Source organism: Hemibagrus wyckioides, linkage group LG21, assembly GCF_019097595.1.
Source record: "Hemibagrus wyckioides isolate EC202008001 linkage group LG21, SWU_Hwy_1.0, whole genome shotgun sequence".
NCBI classification, from domain to species: domain Eukaryota; kingdom Metazoa; phylum Chordata; class Actinopteri; order Siluriformes; family Bagridae; genus Hemibagrus; species Hemibagrus wyckioides.
In genome coordinates this window covers 18,706,235-18,730,278 of record NC_080730.1, presented here as the reverse complement: position 1 = coordinate 18,730,278, position 24,044 = coordinate 18,706,235, and the positions used below count along the sequence as shown (strand labels likewise).

At 44.6% G+C, this 24,044-nt stretch overlaps 1 protein-coding gene across 2 annotated transcripts in view; it reads left to right on the top strand.

Annotated features, from left to right (window-relative positions):
* Nucleotides 1-1,107: 1,107 nt before the first annotated feature.
* The window catches only part of tafa4b (TAFA chemokine like family member 4b), a 56,064-nt gene continuing 33,127 nt past the window's right edge, over nucleotides 1,108-24,044 (top strand). The window contains exon 1 of one of the 2 annotated variants that reach the window (XM_058374006.1): nucleotides 1,108-1,858. The gene's annotated coding sequence lies outside the window, so the exon portion shown is untranslated. Of the gene's footprint in view, nucleotides 1,859-2,972; nucleotides 3,153-24,044 lie in introns of those variants that run through there. The other variant, XM_058374007.1, reaches the window with a different exon arrangement.

The following is a 24,044-nucleotide window of genomic DNA, read 5'->3' as shown; positions in this document are numbered from 1 at the left end:
AAACATACTGATGGCCAGGATAAATCCTATGCAGTAGTTTTTTTTTTAACCTAAAATTGTATATTTATAGCGGTTTTAGTCCAGGTTAATAAAATGGCTGCTTTAATTAAATATTGAGTTTAGAATAAAAGAAGTGTAATAAGCCCACCTTGAAATGGACCAATCAGGAGCGTTTCTTAATAGAAAAAAAAAGAAAGTCTTTTAGAGAAGAGGACTGGTATCTAAAGATCCCTCGGTATCCTTTATGCCTTTTTTCCAGTTCAGCAGCCCATGACCCAATCTTTTACTCCCCGTGTAACCCTGCACCTCGTGCACTTTCCACTTCCTTGTCTAAATATTTTGTGCCTTTCGCCACATCGTCACGCGATATTCAAACCCCCTCTCCCCCCCAAGTACAGACCAGATGAAACGTGAAATTGGACAACGTGTTTCGGCCTTGGAAAAACAAGTCGTTAAAAAAAAAAAAAGTGAAAGAGCATCGCAAGGTTGTTTGTGGTTAATATTTTATAAGCTGTGCCTTAAACGTCTGGCCTGAAAAAAGATATTCAGTAAGAGGGGGGGAAAAATAATAGTGCTGCAATATAGGAGGCCATATCAGGGGTTTCTGAAAAAGAGTTCACTTGTAGAAAAAAAAAAACACTTTTTCCTTCTTAAATGGAGAAGGATTTTTCAGTCTTAAATCAGGAAAGTGTGTGTCCGAGCTTTTAGTGTTGCGTTGCACTCCAGGACCAAAAGAGTGTGTTATTATGGGCTAATAAACGGTTATTTTCTCTCAAAATCTCTTGAAGCCGTTTAGACGTGTCATAGATACCCCCATCCACTCCATTTCTGAGGAAGAACTGTCCAATTAGCGCAATAAATCATTGGGGATATCCATGGTACGAGCCCAGGAAGTAGTAGTGTGTTTAAGAGGGTGCACCGCTTAAAGGATTTTAGTGGATGGGGAAAGGATGAAAGTGTAATTTCTAAAGATGGTGACAGACTCCAGGGAGCAGGAACGGAAATGTGTGAAATGGAAGAAGCGTATTTGACGTTTGTAAAGAAATTTTCATTTTCTGCAGATGATTCCTGTCAGAGATCTGAAAATCATCTCTATGTTCTCCAGGCCTCGCTCTGACCCTGGCACCCTTTGAAGACTCTAAGCAGTGCTGCAAGGACACTCAAAAAATAAAATAAAATAACATTAACACCATATTTGTACATCCTTCATAACTGAAGCCTGGAATAGACTTGATGTCCAGTCTGTGGATCACTTCATAACGTCCCCACGAGACTTCATAACGGAGCTGGTTTAGGTTTTCTGTCTAATCTAGGAATTAGAATTAAAATCGAGTTGAGTAGAAGCAATGGGATCTTGTTTTGATGCAAACTATGTGTAATACAAATCTGACCACCAATTGCACTTTAATTCGGAGAAGAAATCGATGACTTGGTCCCACAGAAAGTAAAAAGAAATGATCGGCTCATTGCAAAAGGTTTCTGTCACTTCTAACTCCTGAAACAACAAAACGAATACAGGTAATGTTCAACTTTAATCTGAATGCATGCACAGTGTTACAAACTTCGGGGAAATAAAGCTTTAATGTCTCCTATAGATTATTGTAAACTTGTCCTGTTGTGTTTAAAAGTGTAAATGAAATCTGATCATTAGTGAGTTGTTATTACTCTGTCTCTATATGCAGCCGACCTGGGCGCACCTTCTTCCCTAACGCACCTGATTCGATTAATGACCTCAAGACGCATGCTTAAATGGACTCAGGTGTGTCCGTGAAGATAAAACAAGCTGGCACGTGCAGCACAAGCTCGCTTCTCCAGGACCTGGGATGGGAAATCTCAGCTTCTTCTCCGGCGTATTCCGGTAAGTATGCAGCTCTTATTAACATTACCCTAACACGTGTGGTGTTCATTACGTATTTATTACACTGTCTTGCGGTCATGAGAGCTCTTTAGTGTTTGGCAGGCTGTGGAGTGATGTAGTGTGTAAGTCTAGTGTGCTAGAGTGCGGATCGGGACGTGGCGCGTGCCAATCAAAGTCTGAGCTCAGACTGACACCCGTGATGGGAAATATATATATATATATATATATATACGCACGCTGCTCATTCGAGGTGTGATCGATTATCGATATCATCACCATTATCATCATCGTAATCTTCATCATCTCTGACATGACACAAACGTCTCACCGAGCCCAGCGCGAGACTGTAACAAGAATGTAACTAAAAAAATATCGATCGATCGAGATCCTTTTCGTGCACGGGTAAAAACTCTATCACATACCGGGAGAGAGAGAGAGAGAGAGAGAGAGCGCGCACATATGTCACTCTGACTGATGATGACAAAATGTCTGACCCCCGGGTTTTTAACAGCATTTCTTTCTTTCTCTCTCTCTCGCTCTCTTTTTTCCCCGAACACTCGTTCACTCCATCGCCTCGAGAGCCATGACATCACTAATCGCAGCGAGTTGAAAATAAATAAATAAATAAGTGGGAAAAAAAATTGCGAAGGAGGAGGGGAGTGCGGGGCGTGTAGAGCGCGAGCGCGGCGCACGTGCGCGGAGCGGGGCTTCACTCGGCAGAGTTCGCAAAATTCAAATCCAGTTCGAATCGATCGCGAGACGCAGCGCTGCTCACCAACGGACCTCCTCGCGCGCGACCCACACAGCACGAGGCGACCGGTACGACTCACGGACACGACTGGAGACGTTTCGGGGGTCGTTTCCCCCCGCTATTGTTTATTATTATTATTATTATTATTATTATTATTATTATTATTATTGCTATTATTATTTTTAATGTCCTGTACGGATTTAACTTCCTCGCTTCTCACGCACACACACATATATATATTTTTTGTAAACGGAGACAGTTCTTTTTCATCGTAACGGTTTTTTGAAGGCGTTTTATCTAGTCTGTTTCCTGTTTTCAACAGCGGTCAGATTTTGGAAAGGAAGAAAAGAAAGAAAATAGAGAAAAAGAAAGAAAAAAAAGACCCTCAGAGCGAGTGACCACGACCGCTTCCTCTTTTCCTTTCTTGCGCGCAATTTTGGCCGCGATGGACCGGCGGCCCCCGCAGTTACTCAGGAGCGGAGGGGAAAGTGCGCGAGCTCACCGGAAACGAGCGAGAATGCACCTGCTCCACTAGACTGCGCGGTAAGTCTGGTGATTTTATTTGTACAAAAGTCTTGGACCGTATTTTTTTTAAATTTATATTTATTTTTTCCCCATTTGGTATGTGTATGTTTATCACATCGTAAATGGCACGAAAACTTTAAGCTGTGGCGCGCGCAAAGATTGAAGCTCCGTTACACGGGCTCTGTTGTGAACCGTCTTGTAGTTAAGGCGAAGACGCAGAAACGTCGCTGTCTTTACGGGAAGGATTTGTCGCTTTGAACGCACAAGTTCTTGCGGAGGACGCACGCGCCGCGCTCGGGGGGCTTACCGGAGAGACCGCGCGCTCGCGTCTTGCGCTTTTTATCGCCCTCGCGCGCAAGCTTGTTTCGCCCCAGTCTGGTCCTCGCTCTCTCTCTCTCTCTCTCTCTCTCTCTCGGACGGGGCGCGTGCTGAGCTGTGCGATAAAGCCAAGGCGGTGGTGACCAGTGGCCTCGCGCGCGCACGAAACACCAATTATATCAGCTTCAAAGAATAAAAGAAGTATAATATAAGTAATGAAACGTTTTTGAACCGGAGTGTGTGTAAAGGCTCATTTGTATTAATCACGCGTTTTAATACGCACGTCGCGCGAGCCCTCAACCTCTCTCTCTCTTTATCTCTCTCTTTTTCTATGATGTTATAGATTAATGATGAACGAATTCATATTACTGACAACAACAAAACTCTTATTTTTTTAATTTTTGTAATAATTTTTTATTAGTATTGTTACACATTGTAGATATTACAAATTAAGTCTAGGTTCTCCTGCAGCCACGGACGATTCTGATGGTGACTTGATCGTGCACTATGAAGTTCCATTTAAGTCAGAGCAAAATGTACACACACACACACACACACACACACTTTTAATAATCTACAGTACAGTCATAGTTACATATATGATGTGAGTACAATTGTGTAGCTTAGTTCTCTCTCTCTCTCTCTAACACACACACACACACATTTGCTCCCTTGTGGCCTTTGTGGGACAGAACAGGCCTGCTGCATGTTAATTGGTGCAGTAATGAGATCATGACCATGGTGTGTTGGAACTGTCTGCGTTGACCAGCCGTGCCTCGCTCCCTGCCCTTATCTCTTCTCTGTCACTGTGAATATCATGAGAAGTGGGATTCATTATTTTTTGCTTTTTACGTAAACCACCGTAAGACACCCAAACACCGTGAACGATGAGGAGACGGAGTGTGTGAAGACAGAACTGGATTTTCCTTAAGAATTGTGCAGTGTGACCTGCAGACAGGACTTGGCTCTTGGTAGACAGACAGAGACGCAAACACAGTCGTGTCTTTCATCGGGGCCTTGTGCGTCGCGTCGCTGTTCCTCTGGTGAGAGCAGCAGAGACAAAAGGAGAGAGAGAGAGAGTGAGAGAGGGGATTGAGCTCTCTTCTTTTCTCATCTGGAGGTGCAGCGTCTCTTGTTCAGATTCCTTTCAGTGTGGTGCGTTTCATCTCGTCTTTATCTCAATTTCTTTACTTTTCTTTTCTTTTTGTTTCTTTTCTTTTCTTCTCTTCTTTTTTATGTACAAGGCTGAGTTACAGTAGATGATGACAGAATATGAGGAGAATGGTGTACAAATGGAGGTTCTCTATGCAGTTTCTCCTCTGCTCTCCTCTCCTCTGCTCGCCTCTCCTCCCTTCCCTTCCCTCCTCTCCTCTCCTCTCCTCTCCTCTCCTCTCCTCTCCTCTCCTCTCCTCTCCTCTCCTCTCCTCTCCTCTCCTCTCCTCCCTTCCCTTCCCTTCCCTTCCCTTCCCTTCCCTTCCCTTCCCTTCCCTTCCCTCCTCTCCTCTCCTCTCCTCTCCTCTCCTCTCCTCTCCTCTCCTCTCCTCTCCTCTCCTCTCCTCTCCTCTCCTCTCCTCTCCTCCCTTTCCCTTCCCTTCCCTTCCTATCCCTTGTGAGCGAGGAGGAGAGATTAACAGAGCTGGACTGAAAGAGAGGAAGACAGGTTGTTTGCTGTGGGTTGTTATCTGACAGAGTGAGGTCTTGGGGTGGAACGTGTTCCCCGTGGGCTTTTTGCTTTTCAGCTATAGCACCGGAGAGTGAGGCAGAGGTTCTGGATCACACAGCAGAGGTTGAAATGCTGTCATCTTCCACTTCTCATCTCATCTTTTTCATTGTTCTCTCTCTCCTCTCTTCTCGCTCCGGTCTCGGATTAAACCGCTGCTGTTCGATTTCTACCACCCTGTTTCACTCTCTCTCTCTCCCCCTCTCTCTCTCTCTGTATGAATCGGTGATATTTCTCTTTTGCACTTTAATTGATCCTGAACCCTGCTTTGTATCAGAGACAGTCATGAATGCTTTATTCCACCTGGGCCTCCTTTCCTGCCATTCACTGTGATTTTGTCTGATTGACAGCCTGTGACTCGGCTTCGCCGCTCTCTTGAAAAGCTTATTGACCGATCTGACTGAAGGGTCTGAGAAAAACATGTGAATCACATTAGAAGGAGTTGGAGAGCACTTGTCAGTGTATTATGTTTATGCATTCAGATTAAAAACAAGCACATTTTAGAAACAAAATCAGGACATTGGTATTCATGTGCAAGTGATCCCAAAAAAAGTGAGCTTATGAAAGGGGTTTCACTTATTAACTAATTTATTCATTTTGTGTGATATTTATTTCATGTAAATGAGTCTGTTACCTTAATGCAGTTGAAAGTGAGAGTCTCAGTAAGTGTGAATGACAAAATGTTAGTGTTAAAAAATTGTTGTGTGTGTGTGTGTTCCTAGCTGCCAAGCGTTTTAACATACAGCACAAAGTGAAGAGGGTATGATGTGGGGAATAGAGTGTGGTGGTATAGTGCACATGGAGTAGTGTAGGGTTTTTCTGGTTGAGGACATGAGGCACTGAGTGTAAAGTTTAGGGTGTAGGGCATAAGGCACTGAGTGACCTGTCGAGGCATGGACTCCACTAGATCTGGCACCAATATGTTAGCAGCAGATACTTTAAGTCCTGTAGGTTGCAAGGTGGGGCCTCCATGGGCCCATGACTTAAAGGATGCTTACAGGACTTAAAGGATACTTTTGATAGATACTGACCACTGCAGACCGGGAACACCCCACAAGAACTGCAGTTTTGGAGATGCTCTGATCCAGTGGTCTAGCCATCACAATTTGGCTCTTGTCTTACGCTTGTCCATTTTTCCTGCTTCTAACATCAACTTTGAGGACAAAATGTTGACTTGCTGCCTAATATATCCCACCCACTAACAGGTGCCATGATGAGGAGATCATCAGTCTTATTCACTTCACCTGCCATTGCTCATAATGTTATGCCTGATCAGTAGTGTAAAATAATGTAGTCTATGTAGTGTACATGCTGTGCCTCAAAAAGTGTAACCCACACTCAGTACTGTTTTTGTTGTGGGGAAGTTATGTCTAACAGTCAGAGAGTTCCCCTTCTCCTGTCCTACACAGCCTCACTGAGCAGTTGAGCACTTTCCCTGTTATAACATGCTAAACTCATCATCAGAGTAATTCATATATCATGACCTTCATTAGATGAGTCAGAGGATGATGCAGGGTGCGGAGTAAAGAGAACACGGCGCGCAGGCCACAGAACACAAATCTATGTGCTTTAGGACATAGAGAGTGTAGGGTGTAGTGTGTGTGTGTGTGTGGGGGGGCAGCGTACTGTATAGTGTGTGTATGGGGGCCAGTGTACTATATAGTGTGTGTGTGGGCCAGTGTATTGTATAGTGTGTGTTTGTGTGTGTGTGAGCCTGTGTACTGTATAGCGTGTGTGTGTGGGTCAGTGTACTGTATAGTGTGTGTGTGTGTGTGTGTGTGTGTGTGGGCCAGTGTACTGTATAGTGTGTGTGTGTGTGTGTGAGCCAGTGTACTGTATAGTGTGTGTGTGTGTGGGCCAGTGTATTGAATAGTGTGTGTTTGTGTGTGTGTGAGCCTGTGTACTGTATAGCGTGTGTGTGTGGGTCAGTGTACTGTATAGTGTGTGTGTGTGTGTGTGTGGGCCAGTGTACTGTATAGTGTGTGTGTGTGTGTGTGAGCCAGTGTACTGTATAGTGTGTGTGTGTGTGTGTGTGGGCCAGTGTACTGTATAGTGTGTGTGTGTGTGTGTGTGGGCCAGTGTACTGTATAGTGTGTGTGTGTGAGCCAGTGTACTGTATAGTGTGTGTGTATGGGGGCCAGTGTACTGTATAGTGTGTGTGTGTGGGCCAGTGTACTGTATAGTGTGTGTGTGGGCCAGTGTACTGTATAGTGTGTGTGTGTGTGGGCCAGTGTACTGTATAGTGTGTGTGTGTGTGTGGGCCAGTGTACTGTATAGTGTGTGTATGGGGGCCAGTGTACTGTATAGTGTGTACGTGGGGGCCAGTGTACTGTATAGTGTGTGTGTGTGGGCCAGTGTACTGTATAGTGTGTGTATGGGGGCCTGTGTGGTGTGTGTGTGTGTGTGTGTGTATGGGCCAGTGTACTGTATAGTGTGTGTGTGGGCCAGTGTACTGTATAGTGTGTGTGTGTGGGCCAGTGTACTGTATAGTGTGTGTATGGGGGCCAGTGTACTGTATAGTGTGTGTATGGGGGCCTGTATGTGTGTGTGTGTGTGTGTGTGGGCCAGTGTACTGTATAGTGTGTGTGGGCCAGTGTACTGTAAAGTGTGTGTGTGTAGGGGGACAGTGTACTGTATAGTGTTTTGGGGGGGCAGTGTACTGTATAGTGTGTGTGTGTGGGGGGGGGCAGTGTACTGTATAGTGTGCGAGCCAGTGTACTGTATAGTGTGTGTGAGCCAGTGTACTGTATAGTGTGTGTGGGCCAGTGTACTGTATAGTGTGTGTGGGTCAGTGTACTGTATAGTGTGTGTGGGGCAGTGTACTGTATAGTGTTTGTAGGGGGACAGTGTACTGTATAGTGTGTGTGTGTGGGGGGGGCAGTGTACTGTATAGTGTGTGAGCCAGTGTACTGTATAGTGTGTGTGAGCCAGTGTACTGTATAGTGTGTGTGGGCCAGTGTACTGTATAGTGTGTGTGTGTGTGGGGGGCAGTGTACTGTATAGTGTGTGTGAGCCAGTGTACTGTATAGTGTGTGTGAGCCAGTGTACTGTATAGTGTGTGTGGGCCAGTGTACTGTATAGTGTGTGTGGGTCAGTGTACTGCATAGTGTGTGTGGGCCAGTGTACTGCATAGTGTGTGTAGGGGGACAGTGTACTGTATAGTGTGTGGGGGCAGTGAACTGTATAGTGTGTGAGCCAGTGTACTGTATAGTGTGTGTAGGGGGACAGTGTACTGTATAGTGTGTGTGTGTGTGGGGGGCAGTGTACTGTATAGTGTGTGGGCCAGTGTACTGTATAGTGTGTGTGGGCCAGTGTACTGCATAGTGTGTGTGGGCCAGTGTACTGCAAAGTGTGTGTGGGCCAGTGTACTGCATAGTGTGTGTAGGGGGACAGTGTACTGTATAGTGTGTACGTGTGGGCCAGTGTACTGTATAGTGTGTGTGTGTGTGTGGGCCAGTGTACTGTATAGTGTGTGTATGGGGGCCAGTGTACTGTATAGTGTGTGTATGGGGGCCTGTGTGTGTGTGTGTGTGGGCCAGTGTACTGTATAGTGTGTGTATGGGGGCCTGTGTGTGTGTGTGGGCCACTGTACTGTATAGTGTGTGTGGGCCAGTGTACTGTAAAGTGTGTGTGTTTGTGTGTAGGGGGACAGTGTACTGTATAGTGTTTGGGGGGGGGCAGTGTACTGTATAGTGTGTGTGTGTGGGGGGGCAGTGTACTGTATAGTGTGTGTGAGCCAGTGTACTGCATAGTATGTGTGGGCCAGTGTACTGTATAGTGTGTGTGTGTGTGGGCCAGTGTACTGTATAGTGTGTGTATGGGGGCCAGTGTACTGTATAGTGTGTACGTGGGGGCCAGTGTACTGTATAGTGTGTGTGTGTGGGCCAGTGTACTGTATAGTGTGTGTATGGGGGCCTGTGTGGTGTGTGTGTGTGTGTGTGTGTGTGTGTATGGGCCAGTGTACTGTATAGTGTGTGTGTGGGCCAGTGTACTGTATAGTGTGTGTGTGTGGGCCAGTGTACTGTATAGTGTGTGTATGGGGGCCAGTGTACTGTATAGTGTGTGTATGGGGGCCTGTATGTGTGTGTGTGTGTGTGTGTGTGTGGGCCAGTGTACTGTATAGTGTGTGTGGGCCAGTGTACTGTAAAGTGTGTGTGTGTAGGGGGACAGTGTACTGTATAGTGTTTTGGGGGGGCAGTGTACTGTATAGTGTGTGTGTGTGGGGGGGCAGTGTACTGTATAGTGTGTGAGCCAGTGTACTGTATAGTGTGTGTGAGCCAGTGTACTGTATAGTGTGTGTGGGCCAGTGTACTGTATAGTGTGTGTGGGTCAGTGTACTGTATAGTGTGTGTGGGGCAGTGTACTGTATAGTGTTTGTAGGGGGACAGTGTACTGTATAGTGTGTGTGTGGGGGGGGGCAGTGTACTGTATAGTGTGTGAGCCAGTGTACTGTATAGTGTGTGTGAGCCAGTGTACTGTATAGTGTGTGTGGGCCAGTGTACTGTATAGTGTGTGTGTGTGGGGGGGGGCAGTGTGTACTGTATAGTGTGTGTGGGCCAGTGTACTGTATAGTGTGTGTGAGCCAGTGTACTGTATAGTGTGTGTGGGCCAGTGTACTGTATAGTGTGTGTGGGTCAGTGTACTGCATAGTGTGTGTGGGCCAGTGTACTGCATAGTGTGTGTAGGGGGACAGTGTACTGTATAGTGTGTGTGGGGGGGGGGCAGTGAACTGTATAGTGTGTGAGCCAGTGTACTGTATAGTGTGTGTAGGGGGACAGTGTACTGTATAGTGTGTGTGTGTGGGGGGGCAGTGTACTGTATAGTGTGTGGGCCAGTGTACTGTATAGTGTGTGTGGGCCAGTGTACTGCATAGTGTGTGTGGGCCAGTGTACTGCAAAGTGTGTGTGGGCCAGTGTACTGCATAGTGTGTGTAGGGGGACAGTGTACTGTATAGTGTGTACGTGTGGGCCAGTGTACTGTATAGTGTGTGTGTGTGTGTGGGCCAGTGTACTGTATAGTGTGTGTATGGGGGCCAGTGTACTGTATAGTGTGTGTATGGGGGCCTGTGTGTGTGTGTGTGTGTGTGTGGGCCAGTGTACTGTATAGTGTGTGTATGGGGGCCTGTGTGTGTGTGTGGGCCAGTGTACTGTATAGTGTGTGTGGGCCAGTGTACTGTAAAGTGTGTGTGTTTGTGTGTAGGGGGACAGTGTACTGTATAGTGTTTGGGGGGGGGGCAGTGTACTGTATAGTGTGTGTGTGTGGGGGGGCAGTGTACTGTATAGTGTGTGTGAGCCAGTGTACTGCATAGTATGTGTGGGCCAGTGTACTGTATAGTGTGTGTAGGGGGACAGTGTACTGTATAGTGTGTGTGTGTGTGGGGGGGGGGGGCAGTGTACTGTAGTGTGGGTGGGGGGGCAGTGTACTGTATAGTGTGTGTGAGCCAGTGTATTGTATAGTGTGTGTGTGGGGGGGGGCAGTGTACTGTATAGTGTGTGTGGGGCAGGGTACTGGATAGTGTTTGTAGGGGGACAGTGTACTGTATAGTGTGTGTGTGTGTGGGGGGGGCAGTGTACTGTATAGTGTGTGTGGGGGGGCAGTGTACTGTATAGTGTGTGTGAGCCAGTGTATTGTATTGTGTGTGTGTGGGGGGGCAGTGTACTGTATAGTGTGTGTGGGGCAGTGTACTGTATAGTGTTTGTAGGGGGACAGTGTACTGTATAGTGTGTGTGGGGGGGCATTGTACTGTATAGTGTGTGTGAGCCAGTGAACTGTATAGTGTGAACTGTATAGCCAGTGAACTGTATAGTGTACTGTATAGTGTGTGTGTGTGTGGGCCAGTGTACTGTATAGTGTGTGTGTGTGTGGGCCAGTGTACTGTATAGTGTGTGTGTGTGTGGGCCTGTGTACTGTATAGTGTGTGTGTGTGAGCCAGCATACTGTATAGTGTGTGTGTGTGTGGGCCAGTGTACTGTATAGTGTGTATGTGGGCCAGTGTACTGTATAGTGTGTGTGTGTGTGGGCCTGTGTACTGTATAGTGTGTGTGTGTGAGCCAGCATACTGTATAGTGTGTGTGTGTGTGGGCCTGTGTACTGTATAGTGTGTGTGTGTGAGCCAGCATACTGTATAGTGTGTGTGTGTGTGGGCCAGTGTACTGTATAGTGTGTATGTGGGCCAGTGTACTGTATAGTATAGGGGTGTGTGTGTATGTATGTGAGCCAGTGTACTGTAAAGTATGTGGGGCAGTTTACTGTGTAGTGAGTGTGTGTGAGCCAGCGTACTGTATAGTGTGTGTGTGGGGGAGGGGGGAGTGTACCATATAATGTGTGTGCCAGTGTACTTTAATTTGTGTGGGGGGGGGCAGTGTACTGTATTATGTGTGTGTGTGTGTGGGTCAGAGAGTAGAGTGTTGGGTGTAGTGTGTGTTATTCAGAGTGTAGTGTGCAGTGTATACAGTGTAGTGTATAGTGTGTGTGGATCAGAGTGTAATGTGTAGTGTGTGGGGGTCAGAGTGTTGTATAATGTGTTTAATGTATAGTGTGTGTTTAATGTATAGTGTGTGTTTAATGTATAGTGTGTGTTTAATGTGTAGTGTGTTTAATGTGTAGTGTGTTTAATTTATGGTGTGTGTTTAATGTATAGTGTGTGTTTATTAGTGTGCGTTTAATGTATAGTGTGTTTAATGTTTAGTTTGTGTTTATTAGTGTTTGTTTAATGTATAGTGTGTTTAATGTATAGTGTGTGTTTATTAGTGTGTGTTTAATGTATAGTGTGTGTTTAATGTATAGTGTGTTTATTAGTGTGTGTTTAATGTGTAGTGCGTGTTTAATGTGTAGTGTGTTTAATGTGTAGTGTGTGTTTAATGTATGGTGTGTGTTTAATGTATAGTGTGTGTTTATTAGTGTGTGTTTAATGTATAGTGTGTGTTTAATGTATAGTGTGTTTATTAGTGTGTTTAATGTATAGTGTGTGTTTAATGTATAGTGTGTTTATTAGTGTGTGTTTAATGTGTAGTGTGTGTTTAATGTGTAGTGTGTGTTTAATGTATGGTGTGTGTTTAATGTATAGTGTGTGTTTAATGTATGGTGTGTGTTTAATGTATAGTGTGTGTTTATTAGTGTGTGTTTAATGTATAGTGTGTGTTTAATGTATAGTGTGTTTATTAGTGTGTTTAATGTATAGTGTGTGTTTAATGTATAGTGTGTTTATTAGTGTGTGTTTAATGTGTAGTGTGTGTTTAATGTGTAGTGTGTGTTTAATGTATGGTGTGTGTTTAATGTATAGTGTGTGTTTAATGTATGGTGTGTGTTTAATGTATAGTGTGTGTTTATTAGTGTGTGTTTAATGTATAGTGTGTAGTGTTTAATGTATAGTGTGTTTAATGTATAGTGTGTAGTGTTTAATGTATAGTGTGTAGTGTTTAATGTATAGTGTGTAGTGTTTAATGTATAGTGTGTAGTGTTTAATGTATAGTGTGTTTAATGTATAGTGTGTAGTGTTTAATGTATAGCGTGTTTAATGTATAGTGTGTAGTGTTTAATGTGTAGTGTGTAGTGTTTAATGTATAGTGTGTGTTTAATGTATAGTGTGTTTAGTGTGTGTGTTTAATGTATAGTGTGTGTTTAATGTATAGTGTGTAGTGTTTAATGTATAGTTTGTGTGTTTAATGTATAGTGTGTAGTGTTTAATGTATAGTTTGTTTAATGTATAGTGTGTAGTGTTTTATGTATAGTGTGTTCAATGTATAGTGTGTAGTGTTTAATGTATAGTGTTTGTTTAATGTATAGTGTGTAGTGTTTAATGTATAGTGTTTGTTTAATGTATAGTGTGTGTGTTTAATGTATAGTGTTTGTTTAATATATAGTGTGTAGTGTTTAATGTATAGTGTGTTTAATGTATAGTGTGTAGTGTTTAATGTGTAGTGTGTAGTGTTTAATGTATTGTGTGTGTTTAATGTATAGTGTGTTTAGTGTGTGTGTGTTTAATGTATAGTGTGTGTTTAATGTATAGTGTGTAGTGTTTAATGTATAGTTTGTGTGTTTAATGTATAGTGTGTAGTGTTTAATGTATAGTTTGTTTAATGTATAGTGTGTAGTGTTTAATGTATAGTGTGTTCAATGTATAGTGTGTAGTGTTTAATGTATAGTGTTTGTTTAATGTATAATGTGTAGTGTTTAATGTATAGTGTGTGTTTAATGTATAGTGTGTTTAATGTATAGTGTGTGTTTAATGTGTAGTGTGTAGTGTTTAATTGTATAGTGTGTTTAATGTATAGTGTGTGTTTTAATGTATAGTGTGTAGTGTTTAATGTATAGTGTGTTTAATGTATAGTGTATGTTGAATGTGTAGTGTGTAGTGTTTAATATATAGTGTGTAGTGTTTAATGTATAGTGTGTTTAATGTATAGTGTGTGTTTAATGTATAGTGTGTGTTTTAATGTATAGTGTGTAGTGTTTAATGTATAGTGTGTTTAATGTATAGTGTGTGTTGAATGTGTAGTGTGTAGTGTTTAATGTATAGTGTGTAGTGTTTAATGTATAGTGTGTTTAATGTATAGTGTGTGTTTAATGTATAGTGTGTAGTATTTAATGTATAGTGTGTTTAATGTATAGTGTGGTGTGTTTAATGTATAGTGTGGTGTGTTTAATGTATAGTGTGTGTTTAATGTATAGTGTGTAGTGTTTAATGTATAGTGTGTTTAATGTATAGTGTGGTGTGTTTAATGTATAGTGTGGTGTGTTTAATGTATAGTGTGTGTTTAATGTATAGTGTGTAGTGTTTAATGTATAGTGTGTAGTGTTTAATGTATAGTGTGTTTAATGTATAATGCTCTGCTCATTATTGAGTTTGCTCTGATTTCTAAACCCTAATGAAGGACTTGACAAATACGTGGTAAATGAGAACTGTGCAGTGTTTATGGAAGCAGCTCCTAATACTGGAGTGTGTAAAGTGAAGGACAGTGTGTGTGTGTGTGTGTGTGTGTGTCAGGTCTAGGAGTGCATAAGGAAAGTGAAGACAAAGCATTTTGGCCAGGTGTTTGAAGTTATGGGGTGTTTTGTGACAGGACCTCATATTTTTCCTCCAATCAGACCTCTTCATTTTACATTGAGAAATACACAGTGGAGTCATATACGCTACATATCAGAAAGTCACGTCTGCTTATATTAAATGTAAATGGAACTTTAGGGCATTCATATCCATATTTTATCTGTGACAAGAGCAGGAACATTTCATCAGTCTTGACCTGGAGGCTCACAAGGAACAACACTCTTAGGAGATGTCTGCAAATTTAGTTAAGAAAGATGTACAGCCATGTACTTTCTCCCCCTTCTGCCCCTTCAATAGTAGGAGCGTAGTAAACAGCTGAACCTGTAATGGTCACTCATTCACTTGAACACTTTAACCCAATCAGGCTGTGTCTGTGTCGCTTCAGGATCAGGAGAATTCGCCCCACTCTTTTTATTAAACAGCTTACTGCTTGAATAAGTGCAGCAATCAGTAGAAACTGAAGGTCAAAGTGAACTAGCTTAGTGGTGATTTGATAAAAATACGACAACTGCCAGTTAAAGGTCAAACTTTCTTTATAAATTGTGTAAGTGGTGGTGTAGCGAGTAGCGTTGCCGCCTCACAGCTTTCTCCGGTTTTACCACGTTTTTTTTGCCAACCTCCTGCTGCTAGCTGGATTGTCTACTCTAAATTGCCCCTAGCAGTGAGTGAGAATGTGTGTGATAACCTCTGATGAACTGCCCTGCATCCAGTGTGTATTCCCACCTTGGTCATGGAATTCCCAGGACAGGCTCCGGATCCACTGTGGCTTTGACCAGGATTAATGCTGCTTTCTACTGCTAATGTTTCCCTCGGAGACCTCTGGCTTCCTCTAGCCTACCGAAAACATGTTTGTGCATGGATTGGAAACTTTACTGATGCCCCAAGGGATGAAAATGTGTGTGTGCGTGTGTGTGTGTGTGATGACTGAATTTGTCCAATAGTTTTATGATTTTTTTTAGTGCATCAAGGTGACAAAATGCTAAGGAAGTGAAGTCTTGATGTATCGCCATGCTGTGAGTTAAAGTCAAGTAGCCTTTATTTGTCACATGTACGTTACTGCACAGTGAAATTCTTTCTTCGCATATCCCATCCTTGGGGGTTGGGGTCAGAGCGCAGGGTCAGCCATGATGCAGCGCCCATGGAGCAAGGGCCCAAATGTGGCAGCTTGGCGGTGCTGGGGCTTGAACTCAGGTCTCCCGGTTAACCACCAAGAGCCACCACTCTAACTGAGGATGAGAGTGAAAAGACATTACATTTATCGTGTACATCATGGGGTCAAGCATAGAACCATTCGGATATTACCAGGAGTCCAGAGATTTCCAAGTTGCAAAGTGTGTGTGTGTGCATGTGTGTTAAAGACAGAGAGACTTGAGTGGTCTTGAATAAGCAGCAGTCTGCTGTTTATTGTCCTTGAAATGTTGTGTGTGTGTGTTTGTGTGTGTGTGTGCGTGTGTGTGTGTGTGAGCGAGAGAGCGAGAGAGAGAGAGAGAGAGAGAATGCAAGACATTTGGTGGTGCCAGTGTGTGAGCGCGTGGTGCTTATGTATGCCGTTGTCAGTTTGTATGGTTATATGTGCATGGTTCAGTGTGTGTGTGTGTGTGTGTGTGGTGTGTGTAAGTGAGGGTGTTGGATGGGGGTGGTGGGGTTGAGTTTGAGCATAAGAAGTCCGTAGCTGTGAAGGAACAGCGAGTCACACTCCTGAGGCTCACAGACAAACTAATTCACTTATTGACAGCTCCTGCATGTCTCAGTGACTTTGTAAAATGAACAATTGATCAGACTTTCTCTCTCTCTCTCTCTCTCTCTCTCGCTTCACTTATCCATCTCTCTCTCTCTCACCTTTCGGCCTCTGGATCTGCACACCCGGCACGTTCCGTCATTAATATAATTACAGAGCGGTGTGCGGCTGGCGGGTCGTTAGTGACCGCGGAGTGGGAAATAATCGGTGTGTTTTGACCCAGACGGCCATGTCGGCATCGGAGAGCAGAGCCTCGGCGGCCGATGAGCACGAACGCTCACAGCTTTGACACTTTCCTAGATGAAGCGGGGCAGCAGGAGAGAGAGAGAGAGAGAGAGAGAGAGAGAGACGGCCCGAAGAGAGCTCGAGAGCAACCTTTGACAAGCTCGAACCAAACCCGATCCCCTGCAGCGGCTCTCACAGAAAATCAAAGGCGCCTCAGCGTGACGTTTGTTTGTTTTCCATTAATCATCATTTGAACCCAAAGTGTGATTAAGGCACTTTGTTTTCGTGAACAGTGAAGCAGAGAGGTGTGTCTTTTTTTTTTTTTTTTTTTTTTTTTTTTTTTTTATAACCTGAGTGCATAGATTACATCACCAATCATTAATCTGATCTCAGATCTCTGATCAGAGGCTCCGTGGATGTTTAACTTTCACATGCCTGATCAACCAGCAGAAAGGATTATGATCGGACACACACGGAACAAAAATGGGCAACATACATGCATACACACACACTCCAAAGACTCTGCAGGAACAATAAATAGGCTATAAAGACAATATAACAATGTGTAAAAGTGTGTGTGTGTGTGTGTGTGAGACAATGTGTGGCTGCTTTAGGCCTTATTTCTGGACTTTCTTTTCAGCATGGAGTGCAGAAGTGGTGACAGAGCTTCATCACAACAACTGTAATTACAACATTTTTGTCTGTGCATAAATTAGTATACGTAAAACCCAATGAAGCTGTGAGTTTATATGAGAACTCGTGTAGGATAATTAAATATTATAAAAAATGCTGTTTAATATTCAAGCAGTAATCTGTTTTTATAATCAATTAGACTAAAAGTTTTCTTTGTTTAAAAACAATAATTCATTTATTTCAACATGTGAGTCCTAAGCATGATTCGTTCGTTTTCACAAACGATTCTCACACGATTCATTAGTTTCCACAAGCGATTCTTACACATGATTCATTTATGTCCATATTTGCTTATACATTCAGCTGTGATTTTTTTTTTACATGCCCCTAGATTATTTGGGACTGGTTTAGTCGAGCTGTTGAGTCATGTTAGATGAGCTTTTGTTGAAAACCCTTAACTATGTCAGGTCTGCAACTCCAACGCTTTAGTATCCATTGAGATAAATGCGACATAAACCTAAATCCCTAAAGTTGAAGAAATTGTACTTTTCTGTTTATTTCTGAAATGGTCCTTGGTACACAAGCCTGGCTCGGCTTCCCCCGTGTGTGAACATGCTGGTGATGTTGGAGCAATCTGTCACTGAGGTAGACTATCCACAGGAGGCTGATTCTCCACCTGAGGGTCACCCATGAGCGATGAAACTTTTGGCACCCGAGCTGACCTAACACACACTGGCGATCTTCCCAGGGCGAGACTCAGCCAATTGCGCCTCACGTAAGTGAGTTTTGGACGAGCTCTCGGTCACAGGGCTCCAGGCGCACAGCTTTGTTTTGTGACTCATACAAAAAGTCATATAAAATATAATTATTCCGCACACAGGCCAAGAGGGCACTCGTAAACGTCCGAGGGCGAGAGGACGGACGCTGGAGTGCCCTTGTGCTCTGTTTATGCGTGCTCCTGATGACGGCGATGAAATAGGACGAGGAAGGCTGTTTTTCTTTTTTAAACAAGTCGCTGGACTTCTCTGCTTCGTCAAAATGTTAAGAAGTACAGAGACACGACAATCCCCTCGAGTTGAGACGGAAGAACGGAGAAAATTAATTAGATTCGTTGCACATCTTTCACTACAGGTCTATCGCATTAACATAATTATTCATCCATTCATCTTCAGTCGGAGCTCAAGCACAGTGATGCCTCAAAACAACAAGGAGAATACAAAAGAGCAGTCGGAGTTAAATCTCCCGGTCAGTGGGGTAATCCCAGGTCCACTGTACCAGCAGATACCTGACAGGATGGACGTTGATGCGGCCTTCTGCTGTTGTAGCACATCTTTTTTTATCCTTTGACGCATTCTGAGATGCTTTTCATCTCGCCTGGTTTGTAAAGAGTGCTTATTTACGTTATTTCCTGTCACTAGAACCATCCTGGTTGTTCTTCTCAGATGTTTCTCATCAATAAAACAGTTCCACTTATGGACTTCTTTTCTCAGGAGATTTCTGAAACACTCGAACCTGCCCATCTGGCACCAGCAACCAAGCCAAAATCACTGAGGTCACACTAGTAAGTTAAACTCTTAACCCGTATCTGACTTGATGTCCACCTTGATCTACATGATCACATGATTGGATAACCGCATGAGCGAGCAGCTGTACAGATCTGTGATCCTGTAACAGTGAGAGTGTCGTGTGAAGTAAACGTTCGGAAAGAAAGTAGGACAGTAAAACACCAGTGACGAAAATCTGAGCCTAGGAGTTTCGTTAGTGGCTAAAGTTTCATTAGCGGCTCGATGTAGGTGTGTTGTGATGTGTAAATGAGCTGACGCAGGTCTGACAAAGCAGAGTGAACCATCTCCTCCATGTGACGATGCTCACACACACACACACACACAGTAGGCAGGCAATAGTGCATTGATGTTGTTTATTGGTTAACGACTCCAGAGGTCTCATGGAGCATTTCATATGCACAACAGCTCAGTGTACTCAGAAATCAATCTTGCTTTGTGGTTATAAACCTGTGTTTGACTTTCATCCCTCCAGCGTTGAGGGAAGGTGATGGATGAGGCTCGAGCCAGACCGAACATCTGATGGGTTTGTGGCAATCCACAGGGTTTAGGGGCCCAAGTCTGAGCTGTATTAGTGCACAGCAAGGTCGACATGGTCGGTAAATGGGGTTGTAAAGCCCCAGGACTGTGTGTGTGTGTGTGTGTTTGTGAGTGTGGCTGTGTCGGGGATTCGTAATAGTGCTGATATAGCTGCTGGGAAGGGAAGTTTATTAGCCTGTTAGTGCTAGTGTCTCAGTCTGCTCATAAAGAAACAGCAACCCGGAGCTCACACACTCACTTGCATACACACACACACACACACGGAACTAATAGAATGGCGGAGCATGAAAAAGAGGAAAAATCGAACACGTTACAGCTCATTGTTTGTATCCTCTGATGTGGAACGTGTGATATTTGCAAATGGAGTGTATTAATGAGCTAAATAAAAAGAGTTTAAATGGTGGAGGGCAAAAATCGTGACATACCACCAGGGGGCATTGCAACACACACACGCGCGCACACACACACACACACACACACTCATATTCCAACAAACAAGGTCAAACATATACACAAAAAAATACAGGGGCATGTCACCTACTGTAAGATGAAAATATATTTATAGAGAGAAAATGTGTGTGCGGGGGGGTGTGTGGCTGGGGGGGTTTCCAGACTTTCAGATGTCTGGAGATGCTCTTAAGTGCACTCTCACATACAACAGCACAACACAAACACAACACAAGGTGGTTTTATTTCCTTTCTCCGGTCCGGACGCAGAGAACAGCAGCCCGCCCGGAGTCATCGGATCTTAAGGACAGAGACGGTGGTCCCAGCAGCGCCGCACCCAATGCCACTTTAAGTGCAGAGACGATCAATTCTTCGGTAACGTTAGCTTCCGTCCTCTTCCTCGCAAAAAAAAGTCGATAGCAAAAGTGGAGCTCAGGTAATGGGCTCGGATAAATACGTACTACCGGAGCGTGTTGGGAAATTTTTCTCTTCAGCACCTGTGAGGTAATTGTGTGTGTAGAAATATGTCACAGGTGTTTCCCTGCAGGGTTTTTCCTCATCACTCTCACTCCGCTGCTGCTTTAACCTCGCTCTCACACCGTCAGCAAGATTCCCTTTCTTTCTTTTTTTCCCTTTATTCAGCCTGAGATGCTAAGTGCTGGTTGTTAGGAGGCCCGATGTGTGAGATTTAATTCTGTTTTCTTTTTTGTTTTTTTAACACAATGCTGCTGAATTCTCAAATCCGATCTATCAATCTAATTAAAACATATTATTTAAAAAATATAGATGCATTTCTGTGGGAAAAAGGAAGGAATTGTAGGATTATAGGATTTCTTTGGTGTAGAAATTTTGGAATCGAAAAGAAAACTGCAAATTTGTCGTGGTACAGAGGAACGGCAACGAGTAAAAAGTCCTGAAAAAGTAAGAAACATTTCCATACAGAAAAAAATACAGAAAAAAATGCCATACAGAAAAAAATAATTTCCATACAGAAAAAAATAATTTCCATACAGAAAAAAATAATTTCTATACAGACAAAAATAATTTCCATACAGAAAAAAATTATTTCCATAAAGAAAAAAAAATTTCCATACAGAAAAAAAAATTCCATACAGAAAAAATAATTTCAGGGTGTGTGTGAGGGTGTGTGTGAGGGTGTGTGTAAAGGTGTAGGTCAGGGTGTGTGTGAGGGTGTGTGTAAAGGTGTAGGTCAGGGTGTGTGTGAGGGTACATGTAAAGGTGTGTGAGGGTGTGTGTAAAGGTGTGGGTCAGGGTGTGTGTGAGGGTGTGTGTGAGGGTACGTGTAAAGGTGTGTGAGGGTGTGTAAAGGTGTGAGGGTGTGTGTAAAGGTGTGTGAGGGTGTGTGTAAAGGTGTGTGAGGGTGTGTGTAAAGGTGTGAGGGTGTGTGTAAAGGTGTGTGAGGGTGTGTGTAAAGGTGTGTGAGGGTGTGTGTAAAGGTGTGAGGGTGTGTGTAAAGGTGTGTGAGGGTGTGTGTAAAGGTGTGTGAGGGTGTGTGTAAAGGTGTGAGGGTGTGTGTAAAGGTGCGTGAGGGTGTGTGTAAAGGTGTGTGAGGGTGTGTGTGAGGGTGCATGTGAGGGTGTGTGTAAAGGTGTGTGAGAGTGTGTGTAAAGGTGTGAGGGTGTGTGTAAAGGTGTGTGTGGGTGTGTGTAAAGGTGTGTGAGAGTGTGTGTAAAGGTGTGAGGGTGTGTGTAAAGGTGTGTGTGGGTGTGTGTAAAGGTGTGTGAGAGTGTGTGTAAAGGTGTGAGGGTGTGTGTAAAGGTGTGTGTGGGTGTGTGTAAAGAGTGAGGGTGTGTGTAAAGGTGTGTGAGTGTGTGTAAAGGTGTGAGGGTGTGTGTAAAGGTGTGTGTGGGTGTGTGTAACGGTGTGTGAGAGTGTGTGTAAAGGTGTGAGGGTGTGTGTAAAGGTGTGTGTGGGTGTGTGTGGGTGTGTGTAAAGAGTGAGAGTGTGTGTAAAGGTGTGAGGGTGTGTGTAAAGGTGTGTGTGGGTGTGTGTAAAGGTGTGTGAGAGTGTGTGTAAAGGTGTGAGGGTGTGTGTAAAGGTGTGTGTGGGTGTGTGTAAAGGTGTGTGAGTTTGTGTGTAAAGGTGTGAGGGTGTGTGGAATGGTGTGTGTGAGTGTGTGTGTGTGTGAGGGTGCGTGTAAAGGTGTGTGAGTGTGTGTGTGTGTGGGGGTGCGTGTGAGAGTTATAAAGGTGTGAGAGTTATAAAGGTGTGTGAGAGTTATAAAGGTGTGAGAGTTATAAAGGTGTGTGAGGGTGTGTGGAATGGTGTGTGTGAGTGTGTGTGTGTGTGTGAGGGTGCGTGTGAGGGTGTGTGTAAAGGTGTGTGAGGGTGTGTGTAAAGGTGTGTGAGGGTGTGTGGAATGGTGTGTGTGAGTGTGTGTGAGGGTGCGTGTGAGGGTGTGTGTAAAGGTGTGTGAGGGTGTGTGTAAAGGTGTGTGAGGGTGTGTGTAAAGGTGTGTAGGGTGTGTGTAAAGGTGTGTGAGGGTGTGTGGAATGGTGTGTGTGAGTGTGTGTGTGTGAGGGTGCGTGTGAGGGTGTGTGTAAAGGTGTGTGAGGGTGTGTGTAAAGGTGTGTGAGGGTGTGTGGAATGGTGTGTGTGAGTGTGTGTGTGTGAGGGTGCGTGTGAGGGTGTGTGTAAAGGTGTGTGAGGGTGTGTGTAAAGGTGTGTGAGGGTGTGTGTAAAGTTGTGTGAGGGTGTGTGTAAAGGTGTGTGAGGGTGTGTGGAATGGTGTGTGTGAGTGTGTGTGTGTGAGGGTGCGTGTGAGGGTGTGTGTAAAGGTGTGTGAGGGTGTGTGGAATGGTGTGTGTGAGTGTGTGTGTGTGAGGGTGCGTGTGAGGGTGTGTGTAAAGGTGTGTGAGGGTGTGTGTAAAGGTGTGTGAGGGTGTGTGGAATGGTGTGTGTGAGTGTGTGTGTGTGAGGGTGTGTGTGAGGGTGTGTGTAAAGGTGTGTGAGGGTGTGTGTAAAGGTGTGTGAGGGTGTGTGTAAAGGTGTGTGAGGGTGTGTGGAATGGTGTGTGTGAGTGTGTGTGTGTGAGGGTGTGTGTAAAGGTGTGTGAGGGTGTGTGTAAAGGTGTGTGAGGGTGTGTGTAAAGGTGTGTGAGGGTGTGTGTAAAGTTGTGTGAGGGTGTGTGTAAAGGTGTGTGAGGGTGTGTGGAATGGTGTGTGTGAGTGTGTGTGTGTGAGGGTGCGTGTGAGGGTGTGTGTAAAGGTGTGTGAGGGTGTGTGGAATGGTGTGTGTGAGTGTGTGTGAGGGTGCGTGTGAGGGTGTGTGTAAAGGTGTGTGAGGGTGTGTGTAAAGGTGTGTGAGGGTGTGTGGAATGGTGTTTGTGAGTGTGTGTGTGTGAGGGTGCGTGTGAGGGTGTGTGTAAAGGTGTGTGTAAAGGTGTGTGAGGCTGTGTGTAAAGTTGTGTGAGGGTGTGTGTAAAGGTGTGTGAGGGTGTGTGGAATGGTGTGTGTGAGTGTGTGTGTGTGTGTGAGGGTGCGTGTGAGGGTGTGTGTGAGGGTGTGTGTAAAGGTGTGTGTAAAGGTGTGTGAGGGTGTGTGTAAAGGTGTGTGAGGGTGTGTGGAATGGTGTGTGTGAGTGTGTGTGTGTGAGGGTGTGTGTGAGGGTGTGTGTAAAGGTGTGTGAGGGTGTGTGTAAAGGTGTGTGAGGGTGTGTGTAAAGTTGTGTGAGGGTGTGTGGAATGGTGTGTGTGAGTGTGTGTGTGTGAGGGTGTGTGTGAGGGTGTGTGTAAAGGTGTGTGAGGGTGTGTGTAAAGGTGTGTGAGGGTGTGTGTAAAGGTGTGTGAGGGTGTGTGTAAAGGTGTGTGAGGGTGTGTGGAATGGTGTGTGTGAGTGTGTGTGTGTGAGGGTGTGTGTGAGGGTGTGTGTAAAGGTGTGTGAGGGTGTGTGTAAAGGTGTGTGAGGGTGTGTGTAAAGGTGTGTGAGGGTGTGTGGAATGGTGTGTGTGAGTGTGTGTGTGTGAGGGTGTGTGGAATGGTGTGTGTGGGTGTGTGTAAAGGTGTGTGAGGGTGTGTGTAAAGGTGTGTGAGGGTGTGTGTAAAGTTGTGTGAGGGTGTGTGTAAAGGTGTGTGAGGGTGTGTGGAATGGTGTGTGTGGGTGTGTGTAAAGGTGTGTGAGGGTGTGTGTAAAGGTGTGTGAGGGTGTGTGTAAAGTTGTGTGAGGGTGTGTGGAATGGTGTGTGTGAGTGTGTGTGTGTGAGGGTGTGTGTGAGGGTGTGTGTAAAGGTGTGTGAGGGTGTGTGTAAAGGTGTGTGAGGGTGTGTGTAAAGGTGTGTGAGGGTGTGTGTAAAGGTGTGTGAGGGTGTGTGGAATGGTGTGTGTGAGTGTGTGTGTGTGAGGGTGTGTGTGAGGGTGTGTGTAAAGGTGTGTGAGGGTGTGTGTAAAGGTGTGTGAGGGTGTGTGTAAAGGTGTGTGAGGGTGTGTGTAAAGTTGTGTGAGGGTGTGTGTAAAGGTGTGTGAGGGTGTGTGGAATGGTGTGTGTGGGTGTGTGTAAAGGTGTGTGAGGGTGTGTGTAAAGGTGTGTGAGGGTGTGTGTAAAGTTGTGTGAGGGTGTGTGTAAAGGTGTGTGAGGGTGTGTGGAATGGTGTGTGTGGGTGTGTGTAAAGGTGTGTGAGGGTGTGTGTAAAGGTGTGTGAGGGTGTGTGTAAAGTTGTGTGAGGG